The sequence below is a fragment of the Aulonocara stuartgranti genome (genome assembly GCF_965226115.1).
Source record: "Aulonocara stuartgranti genome assembly, chromosome: 22".
NCBI lineage: Eukaryota > Metazoa > Chordata > Actinopteri > Cichliformes > Cichlidae > Aulonocara > Aulonocara stuartgranti.
In genome coordinates this window covers 33,210,805-33,222,424 of record NC_138957.1, presented here as the reverse complement: position 1 = coordinate 33,222,424, position 11,620 = coordinate 33,210,805, and positions in this window count along the sequence as shown.

Below are 11,620 nucleotides of genomic sequence, written 5' to 3'. Positions count from 1 at the left end.
TGTGAGTGATTGTGTTTGTGTGGACAAATGTAAAAGTTCCCTTTTATAGCATAGAGTATGACACATCACCTGAGTCATCAGCCATCGTCGCCATTTAGGCATCACACCCACGCTGGCCAACCACCCCTCCTCTAACCCCCCCCTTTATCTGAAAAAGCTTCAAATTTCTTTGTTTGTTGAGGTGATTCTAAATGGAGGAAATGATGAATTAAAAAAAAAAAGCAGAAAATACCAGATTGAGCAATTTTCCTTTCCTCCTCTCTCTCTTTCTCTCCACTCTTATGTTATCACCTCACTTTCTTATTTTAACTACATTAAGTTTAGAAAATAAAACTCAGTTTGCAAAACACTGAAACAGATTTAAGAAAGTAAATGTAAACTCTGTAGGAATGAAAGTGGCTGTAAAGCAAAATATAATTTGTACAACAACATATTAAATAAAAGAGGATATGGTGATACTTGCAGGAGTAAGTAGCGCAAACAGTGTGACCACATCCCAGCAGCATTGACCATTAATAATAAATGTACAGAAGGTGAAAAACATGCGGAGATGAAGACCGAGTGTAGCTTCGTGCCAGGAGTTAAGTCAATAATTTCCCCCAGGGATCAATAAAGTATTCTGATTCTGATTCTGAATACTATTCCCAGATAATAGAAACTAATACTCATAAAGGAGGAAATCTCACTTCTGTTTCTGACACTTTTCTTTGTATTTGATTTTCTGGAATTTCAAAAGTTTGGAAAAATATGATCTTTTATTGTCATTCTGTTAATAATCTCCTGCCTGGGTTTAAAAAAAATTGATTCTTTTTTTCTAAGAGCTGAGGCTGTACTAATGAATTTCTTCAGAGTTGCGAGTTTGCGTATCAAAGGGATCACGTCAGTTCCCCCTGCTGAAAGTCATCTCTGTAGTGTAGTGATGGAAACGTTCAGGTTTAATCATTTTGTTTGTAAGCCGATTAAAGCACCTACTCAATATTTGTAAATATGATTTGATTTGGAAAATGATTATAACACAAAATGTAAAATATTCATCATTAGCAGCTTTTTCTTGTGAGGTGGTGGAGACCAAAACAGAGGTAAAAGAGAATTTATCTTGGCCTGACTCACACATTCAAATGGAACATGACGTAAATAACTGTTTGCAAATAAAGCTGCCGTATGAACATTAAAGAGGATAATAATATATGTAGATCTTGTTGCATTCAAAAACTAGCCCAACGTGTTCATGAGAAGCTGCGCTTTAGATTCACTACTATATTGAAGATATCTTTAATCTAAAGCATTTCTGCAGGATTGTCTTCCAATGAACAGTTATAACCCATGGTTGAAACAGGAAGGGGCTCTCCTCCTTAGTTTGTTTGTTTGTTTAGAAATGGACAGAGAACTGACAGTATGATTATTGCAGTTGTATATTTATTTATTAATGTTTCTGTCCATCCAAAAATATTAATAAAATAAAAAAAAAAAAAAAAAAAAAAAGGAAGGGGCTCTCCTTGGTCAGAACTTGCGGCAGATGGGTGAGAAAAACGGGACAGAGACCAATGTGGACTTTATCTCTATTTGGACCAGTCAGGTGATCCCTGATTAAGGAAGTGTTAGGGCGTGGGCAAAAAAAAGCCTCAGGACAATAAGGAAGTACGTTCTAGTTGTGACCAGCAGGAAACCACCACACTCACAATAGAAGTAGTGAGTTGGGAGTGTAATTCTGGCATTGAGTCCAGGGCACAAGGACACCACACTCACAGTTATCATCCTGGTTACAAACAGGAAATGGTGTTCATTCTGACGAACTAGCAATCAATCACATCTTGCATCTTCTTAACTTTTCCTGAGTTTTCATCAAACTTAATAGGCTTTGTTTTAGTAGGCAGTGAGTTTTCTCACCAGATTGGAAATGCAGCCTTCAGTGTCATCTTCTTCAGGTCTTAGGTGCTTTCATAAGGTGGCAACCCTCTAATTGCACAATAAGGTTTTAATCCTTCGACAGTTTCTGGTCCAGTCTTATGTTAAAAATTCCACATATGCCCTGATTAAAAACGGATCCTCCTTCCAATAAAACTATTTGCCTTTAATTCAATTAAAATCAATTAAATTTCATTTGTATAGCTCCAACTCACAACTGCCTCAAGATGCAATAAGGTCAAGACCCTACACCCACCTTTAAAGATGTGCCGTTCTCCAACTAAGATCCAATTACAACCAGCTGCTCCTGTGTTCTACCTGGCTTCTGGTATCCCCACCCTCCTTTCCTCCTGTCTTGCCTCTTTGTAGAGACGGGTCTCAAACTCACACCAGTCAACTACTTCTAGTGTTCAAATAGCTGTCAGCTGAACTAGAGGTGGGATCTCTATCCCCACATAAGTGTGGTATACATATAACCCATTAAAAACATACAAATAACTAATAATCCTAAACCAGTGTTTAGTAGCAGATTCTCTCAGTTACTCTAATATTTCATATTCTACAACAGTAGAAATATTGTTCTACAAAGTCTAAAAACAATATCTCAGCAATCCTCAAGTACTCCTGCATACCTGGCACATTGGTCACTTCCATTGCCACTGGTGACATCACACATTGTATTCAAGTGTAACCTTTTCAAAGTTTCGCAAACAAAAATGAAAGTATGTAACAACGGCTGTGACGTCAACTTGATGTCAGCCCTGTTCATTCACCAGTTTTATAATGAGGTCCTTAAAAGAGTGCTGAGCAGAAGGTGACTTGAGGTGTTCAACATCTGCACAATTTCAATTTTAGAACTATTTTTTATCCAAGACTTGACCGGTGTCAAAATATTTGCAGACAATTGATTTTTTTCTCTATTTTCTGTAATTTCCTTCAATATTGTTCACATTGCTTTTAGGCTATTATAAAGAACCATCAAATGTTCAGCTCAAAAGTTCAAAACCTGATTTACTTAACCAGAGGAGCACATCACAGTGGCTACATTGGTTGTTATATAAAGTTTATACTATAAAAATGTTTTTCTTCAAATGTTAGCTCCCCTGAAACAGATGAAATGGACCATATGGCTGTGCATTGGTTTGTTGTTTGACCATCAGTAGTATTTTTTTTCACATTGTCTTGGCAGAAGACTCTGGGTGCCTTTTTAGTCATAAATATTGATATTAACATTTGCTTATTGACATATTCAGCAGTAATGGGGCAATATCGGTTTTTATATTAGGACATGTGTGCATCTGATAAGATGTCTATGTAAAAGATAAATTCTTTTCTTACAAATTGATGATGTGTGCACATTCCTCTTCATTTGAAGCGTACAGTTTTTCCTCACAGCCTGAGTGTTTTCACTTACCAGGACCTCAGCCCTACCTAGTCTTTATAGATCTCTATACTACTTCTTCCACAAACAGACAAGTCATGCTTCAAAATTTTTCTGATCCATTTCCTAGAGTTGCAAAACTAACTGGACTGGACAGTGTCAGGTAAACTTATTCACACCTTTCTGCCTTACTGCAGTAGTTAGTCTCCAAAATCTGTAGTATTTGTGTTGATGATCATTGGCAAATTTAATCTCGGCTGTCCTATTCTTTCTCAGACACATATTCTGGCATTTGAGATGGGCTGTGGTTGGAGGGAGTTATTTGCTTTTGGAGGTGCAAGCAAAATATACTGAGATTGCAAGATCAATTGTGTTGCACTGTGAAATTTTTTTTTTTTTTTTTTTTTTTGGGCCTGTCCCGTTTGGCTCTTTTGCCATCAGAATTGTTGTCTAAAGGCAAAGAAAGATGCCCAACGGATTTACTTTACCAAACTGACCATCCCAGCCTTGCCGTAATGGTCCATTTGATTCACCTTTTATTGTTTATTTTATTTTCACTTACTGAATACGGGACAGACTTGACTGGGGGAAAGAAGGGGAGAAAGAAAGAGGGAAAGAGAAACAGCTGAGAAGAGGGACGGGGGAGAAGGGCAAAAGACAAAAACCAACAGAACGGGCAGAGAAAAAAAATGCATATATCGATCACCTGGATCACCTGCTGAGAAAGAAAAAAGAAAGCAAGCAGAAGAGAACAAGAGTAATAGAATAAACAACATCACAATGATATATGGGAATATGACAGTAAATACTAAATGTTAAACATTATTGTGCAGCACATAAGATCAACAGAACTGCACTGTGAAATATTGCCATTTCAGTGCCAGTGCATAACTGTGGTAAAGTAAAGTAGAGGGCGTGACTCTCTTCTACAAAAAGCTCCAAGTGTTCTCTTCTCAGGCTCTTTATCGTGACTTGGGAATTTACATTTTCATCGGATGACGAATTTTTTTTGGCCCAAGAGTGTTACACAGTGAAACAGAATTGATCTTTCAGTCTCAATCTCAGGCCTGACACCCTCCACACACAATGGTGGATAATTTGGCATTGTGGGTAGAGCATGACGTCAGTCTGTGTAACAGAAAGTTTTGAACTTATGAATGGTGTCCCTCTGTGCCCATGCTCACTGATCCTATCTCAAGTTACCTGTTAACTGTTGTATCTAGTAACTCACCTGTAAACTGATCTTGCTGCTGTTTCTTATCTGTTTTTGTTGACGCAATTTGCATTGAGGAGAACAATGTTTGCCCTTTTCCCACTTGACTATGCCAAGTGTCACTACAGTTGCTTTAACTAAATATCCATCCATTCATTTTCTAAACCATTTATCCAATAAAGGGTTGCCTATCCCAGCTGCCATAAAATGTAGGGTGTACTTTGATCGCCAGTCCATCACAGGATTAACGCATGTTGACTAACATCCACACTTGCTGCCAATTAGGTGTATCACCAATTAACTAAACTAGCAGGTTTTCAGAGGGAACCCACACAGACAGAAGGAGAACAAACTTCAGAAAGGCCTTTCTGCACACAAGAGACTGTATGACAATCACTGAATGGAGGTGGTGGCTTATGACACCAACCATCAGGCATCACATCTTGATGGTTCAGTGATGGTGGGGTAGGGCAATATCTCAGCGAGATTTCCCCCATTAACCCCAGTGACGATAATAACCCATGCCTTTGGTGAGTTAACGACCCTCATGACCACCTCCAAAGGAGACAACCCCACTAGAGTTTTATTGCCTGGAACTCTACACAAGCTCTTTTAGAACTGAAGGAGCTTCTTGGATGAGAGAGGCGACATGTCTTCACAAACCTAATGCAGCCCCCTTGTCTTCTTTTTCAAGCCCTCAAGATTACTATGACTTGAATGATTTGAAACCTACATAGACATTGAGACATAAGACTTTGCACTGAGGTAACACTTGTAACAAGTGGAATTTTCAAAGCATGGCAGGGTGGGAGGAAGGTGAATGTTACGTTCAGTAACTCATAGCTTACTCAGGTTGAGTCACTATGAACCTGAGGTGTGTTAGCCAAAAATCTATACATTTTAAGTAACAGTTTTACCCTATTTTATCCATTACCAGTGGTTTGGCTTGTGTCACCGCTGCTTTGGCAGGGGGCACCGTGTCTAAGGAGTGACGTTACAGAGTTTCCAAGAAGCCAGTAGTTTCCTGCTTCTTATGAAATGTGTTTGATAGTTAAAAACTCCACCCACCAGGATACAAAGTTGATATATGTGCATGAGAACTATATCCTTCCCCCTCATTTCCAATATACATATTACTGTAGTAATTGGATAGTGTTTTTCATGAAATGCTGAACTAATGAACTTTGTGCTAGAGAAAGTGATGTGCAAGAACAGAAGAAAGCACGTCATAAAGGTTGCAGGATGACTCGCTAATTCTCTCTTTTATCATCAAAGCCGTATGGGGTAATGGAGAGACTGCATGTTTCAGTAAGCGAGCATGTGGATTGGATGAGGTGGTCTCATCCTCAATACTGATTTGCACAGTCGGGTCTACTTGTTTCATCATTTCCCCAACCACCCACGCTCCGGATATCATTTACTCTAGTTCACGCTCTTCTCGTGTTCTGTGACCTCTGCTGAATGAAGGCATGTGAAGAATGCAGCAGTGAATGGGCGACTGGGGGAGGCAGGAATGCACATCACTCAAAGATCCAGGTTTTTCTTTTGTTTGCTGACACTAATACAAACACACACAAAGCTTAAAAAATATGCTGAAGGCATGCTATTAAATTTATTACTTGCAACAACATGCTCGGCTCAGTAAGAAAAACACAATCCAAGCGTGAAACAATGCAAGCCACCACCCGCAAAACAACTTTCAGATATTGCACAGATTTTGGCATTTTGCCTATTCACACTTTGACACGCATTCACTATTTTTAGGAATCAAACGCTCTGCGGTCTGGTTTTGAACCCTCAGACTCAACCAGGACCAATTTAAACCATCACATTAGGCAGGAATTCAGCTTGGCAGACAGATGACAGCCAGATATCCCTATAGACAACAAATGAAGCGTGACATCAAAGCTGAGATTGAGGTAACAAGTGTGTCAGTGCTTCCTGTGGAATTTGTTGAGCCTGTCTGGGTTCAGTGCTCTGTCTGAGACCCCAGCCTAACTCTGATCTCATTCTGGGGTCTGCGCGGAAAAGGTGGGGTTGGGGAGGGGGGTTTACATACCCCATTCATATGTTATGTAGTTATAAGTTTTTCTAGCTAAAAGAGAAGTATGTTATGTTTTCACCATGGTGTTTCATAGCATAAAAGTGAAAGAATGTAGCTCATCTGCCATTAATTTCAGTAAAGCTGAAATACTTTTATGGTCTCAACACACATATTTAGTAACTGATGCCAAAAATAGCCAGAAGTCTTAGTCTGACTGGTCTTAAATAAATTTTCCAGAATGACAAAGAAGTATTTTTACTTCCAAAATAAACAGAATAATGAGTCCAGTGCCAGCACAGATGTTATGGCCCCACAGGGTCCCTATCTCAACATAATTAAGAGAAAAAAAAAGAACTGTGGGAACAACCTACCTGCTAAACAATGGAATTGATGCTTTTTTTTAAGGTGACAGGTCTTTATATTGAATTTGATTAATTTTTTTGTTATCTGTTTAAGTGCCATAATGTCTCTGCCCCCATCCACATTTGTTCTGTTGCATATAAATAGGGACATAACATTTGGTAAATTTTGTGTGGTTCTCAACTTTTAGGTGGGCTTGTTTCATTTAAATCCATTACTGATCAACTTAACATGCATTTTTGGATTTTTCTTTAATTTACTGGGGAATTCCTTTAAATATTATTCATTCAGACAATCAGGTATTTTTTAATCATAAAGCCTTGTTACCAGCACAACTGCCACTTTGATGAATTGCTGAGACAATTGCAGACTTGTGTGGCTTGATAGACCTGCATGGTAATCACACAGAGAGCAATGAAGAGCTGTGAATGGACTGTGTTAGACTCTCAACCCTCCAGACACAAAAGCATCTGCATCTGCTAATGATACAGTTAAATATTTAAGGGAGTTTTGACAATGACACTCATGTGTTAAGTTTTGCCCCACAGGGCCAAATCAGTCACCTGACTTCAACTCAACAGAGAGTTCTTTTCAAACACTTATGGCAAAACTGAGCACACAAAGACCCACACACAAGCACCAGCTGGAGGGAGCTGTAGTAAACCATAATAATGCAGGCCCACAGTGGGTAGATGTGGATGAACTGTGGGGCTGTGTGGGCAGGACAGGGCAAACCACAGGGCCCACCACAGGGCCCACAGAAGTTGTGCTCTTTGAGGCCCCTATTTGGGTTTTCTATGGATAAGCACATGAGTTGCTCACAGAAAACTATAATGGGGGCCTCAAGGGGTAAAACTCCTGTGGGGCCTGTGTGGGCTAGTATGCATCAAGGATTTTCCACCAGTTAAAAGGCCCATCAAACTCTGGGTTTGATAACTGATGATTTAAATACTTTCAGCTGTAACATTCAGCCCTAAATATGCTTTAAAACATGAGAGGATTATCAAAGCAACACTTCCACACTGATTTGTTCCCAATTATGCAACACTAGGATTAAGCTAAGATTGTTCGCTTAGTTTACAGTGGCCAGACAGCAGTGGGGTTTACCAACAGCTGTGTACATTCTTGATGCAGGTACTATATTTTTGGTGATAATATGGTATGTGATGGCATTTTAAGCTTAGTAAGATTTAATTGATATTTTTAAGTTGTTTTTTTTTTAACATACAATAGAAAAATGAGGACAGCACGGTGGCATAGTTAGCACTGTTGCTGCACAGCAAGAAGGTGCTGAGTAAGGTGGTGAAAGTGAGTGTGACTGGCTGTCTGTTTCTTTGTGTTAGCCCTGCGACAGACTGGCGACCTGTCCAGGGTGTACCCTGCCTCTCGCCCTATGACAGCTGGAATAGGCTCCAGCGCCCCCCGTGACCCTGAAAAGGATAAGCAGAAGCGAATGGATGGGTAGAAAAATAACATATAGCTTTAAATTTTGCTTTTGGCCATTAGAGGCAACATTTCTAAACATTTTGAATACAAAGGGTTTCTTTGTTCATTATTTTATAGAAATGTTACCATAAGTGGTACTAAACAGATCACAGATCAGTTTTACACCTCCCTGTAAAAGGCTGTATTGTCGTTACACTTCTCAGGGGGCAGGTGACGTGAAAACAAGTCACTACTGGGAAGCTGAGGGGTACCACTGGCTGCCACCAGTATTTTTTACCCAAATATGTACATGTTCGACTACACAACTACGCTATGATTAGGTTTCTGTTTTATAAAGTTTTCACAACTTTCCTGTTTACACAGGTTAGTTTCATTCTTTCTCATGCTACCTTAAATTTTGGAAGCACTCTTGAAAGCTATATGTGTGTCTGTTTTTCATATCAGGGACAGAGAAGCAGATTGTGAAAGATAACTGCCTTATGTGCGTATTATGCATGTGGAAAGAGACTGAAGCAATTGCTTTCTTAAAATGAGCAAAAATATCACTTGTTGAAGATCAGTCAGCAGTTAAACCAATGAAGCAGTCGAGTAAAAAGTAAATTTCTTCCTTTAAGGTAGGGAATCGGAAAGACTTTATGATTACTTAAAGTAAAAATACTTTTCCGTTTATAAGTAGTCAACGCTGTTCTTATACTATTTTACAATTCTGAACATACAGTAGGGCAAAAAAGTATTTAGTCAGCCACCAATTGTGCAAGTTCTCCCACAATGAGAGAGAGGCCTGTAATTTTCATCATAGGTACTATGATACAAACTAAACTATGCGAGACAAAATGGGGAAAAAAAATAAAAATAAATAATATCCAGAAAATCACATTCTCTTATTTTTAAATAATTTCCAAATTATGGTGGAAAATAAGTATTTGGTCAATAACAAAAATTCATCTCAGTACTTTATTTTATGCCCTTTGTTGGCAATGACGGAGGTCTGCGACTGGGGAGAGTGCCCGCTCTATGGAAGACATCCTGCATCGTCCCGGTCCCCAAAAAGAACCGGCCCAATGAGCTGAATGACTTCCGACCGGTGGCACTGACGTCACATCTTATGAAGACTCTATAGCGGCTCTTCCTCAACCTCCTCCGACCACAGGTACAACATGCCCAGGACCCACTACAATTTGCATACAAGGCGGGTGTCGGAGTGGAGGATGCCATCCTGTACCTCCTACACAGAGCCCACTCACACCTGGATGGGGGAAAAGGCACGGTCAGGATCCTGTTTCTTGACTTTTCCAGTGCCTTTAATACCATCCGGCCCTGTATGCTTCAGGAAAAACTGAACAGGATGGAGGTGGACCCCTGCCTGGTGGCTTGGATCTCCGACTACCTCACCGACAGACCACAGTACGTCAGGCTGAAGGACATCACGTCTGACACAGTGGTCAGCAGCACAGGAGCACCACAGGGAACTGTGCTGTCCCCTCTTCTCTTCACCCTGTACACCTCTGACTTCTGCTACAACTCTGAATTATGCCATATTCAGAAGTTTGCAGATGACACAGCCATCATGGGGTGTATCTGGGATGATCAGGAAGAGGAGTACAGAAGTCTGGTGAGGAACTTTGTCGCATGGAGTCACACAAACCACCTGCAACTCAATACCTCAAAGACTAAGGAACTGGTTGTGGACTTCGGGAGGTCCAGAGAAGGTCCACTGCCGGTTCAGATAGAGGGGGAGGAGGTGGAGGTGGTCAACAAGTACAAGTACCTCGGGCTGTGGGTGGACAATAAACTGGACTGGTCATGCAACACAGAGCACCTGTATAAAAAAGCCCAAAGCCGACTGTACTTCCTCAGGAGGCTGAGGTCTTTTAACATCTGCAGGAAGCTCCTGAGGATGTTTTACCAGTCGGTGGTTGCTGGAGTACTTTTCTATGCTGTGGTGTGCTGGGGGAGCAGCACAGCAAAGAGGGACTCATCCAGGCTGGAGAAACTGATCAGGAGGGCTAGCTCTGTGGTCGGCATGAAGCTGGACACTCTGGTGACAGTGGCAGAGAAAAGGACATTAAAGAAACTGATGGACATTATGGACAATGCTGGGCATCCTCTGCACACGGCCATAAACAATCAGAAGAGTCTGTTCAGTGACAGGTTGCTTCTCCCAAAGACAAGAACTAACAGACTTAAAAACTCCTTTGTCCCACACGCCATCAGACTGTTTAACTCCTCTCTGGAGGGGAGAGGGAGGGGAGACAGCAGGACAAAGGAGGGGGGAACAACTAAGCCGTAGTGCCTCTTCACATCACTGTGCAATACTTTTGTAAATAGTCAACAGTGCAATAGACCTCAATACTTGAAATGTGCAATTCACTTGTATTTTTTATTTTTTATTCCTATTTATTCTATTTATCCCCTTTGTATATTTTATTTATATTGTCTCTGTGTATATATATATATATATATATATATATATATATATATATATATATATATATATATATATATATGTGTGTGTGTGTGTGTGTGTGTGTGTGTGTGTGTGTGTGTGTACTTGTTTTCATGACATCTTAGGACAATTTTATGATAACACACTCACAAAATGAGGACGCTCAGAAAAATGAGGACATTTTTGAGGTCCTCATTTTTCTGAGCCTTCTAAAGTGTTCTAGAGGCTCCCAACATGCTCCCAAACCAAAAATCTCGAAAGTCCTGAAACATCACAATTTTATGAAAAAGTGTGTTTAAGTGTGTTTAGCGTTTTTGCTCACTTTCAGTTTCGCCGCCTACTGGCCAGTTTTGGAACTTAACACACTTTAAACACACTTTCAGTGACGTCACTCTGCGAGTCCTCATATTGTAGGTGTGTCAGACACAATAACACATTTGACCCAGGTTATACCCTTCTGGGGCTTAGCGGACACATGCGTTGGCAGCACCTTTTAGTTCTTATGTCCAAAGTCGTATTCAATGTTGAAATGGAGGTGAACTTTATTTCAATCATTCGTGGAATAGTAACAGATGAATTTTGAGGCTTCTGAAAATTGTTCGTTCAAACCTTGCCAATTAAACAATCATTCTAACACACATCAAAAACATATTAAGGTGAGCTATAAGCAAGGGTAACAACAGTTAAATCAGGCAAATCTTGACAAAAATGAAGGTCTTTAGATTCAGTTATCAGTACCTGCACAGCTTGGTTTCTTTTGTTGTTGACAAAATGTATCGAAATATAAAGTTTCAACATTTGTCTAATTATATTACTATTAATTAA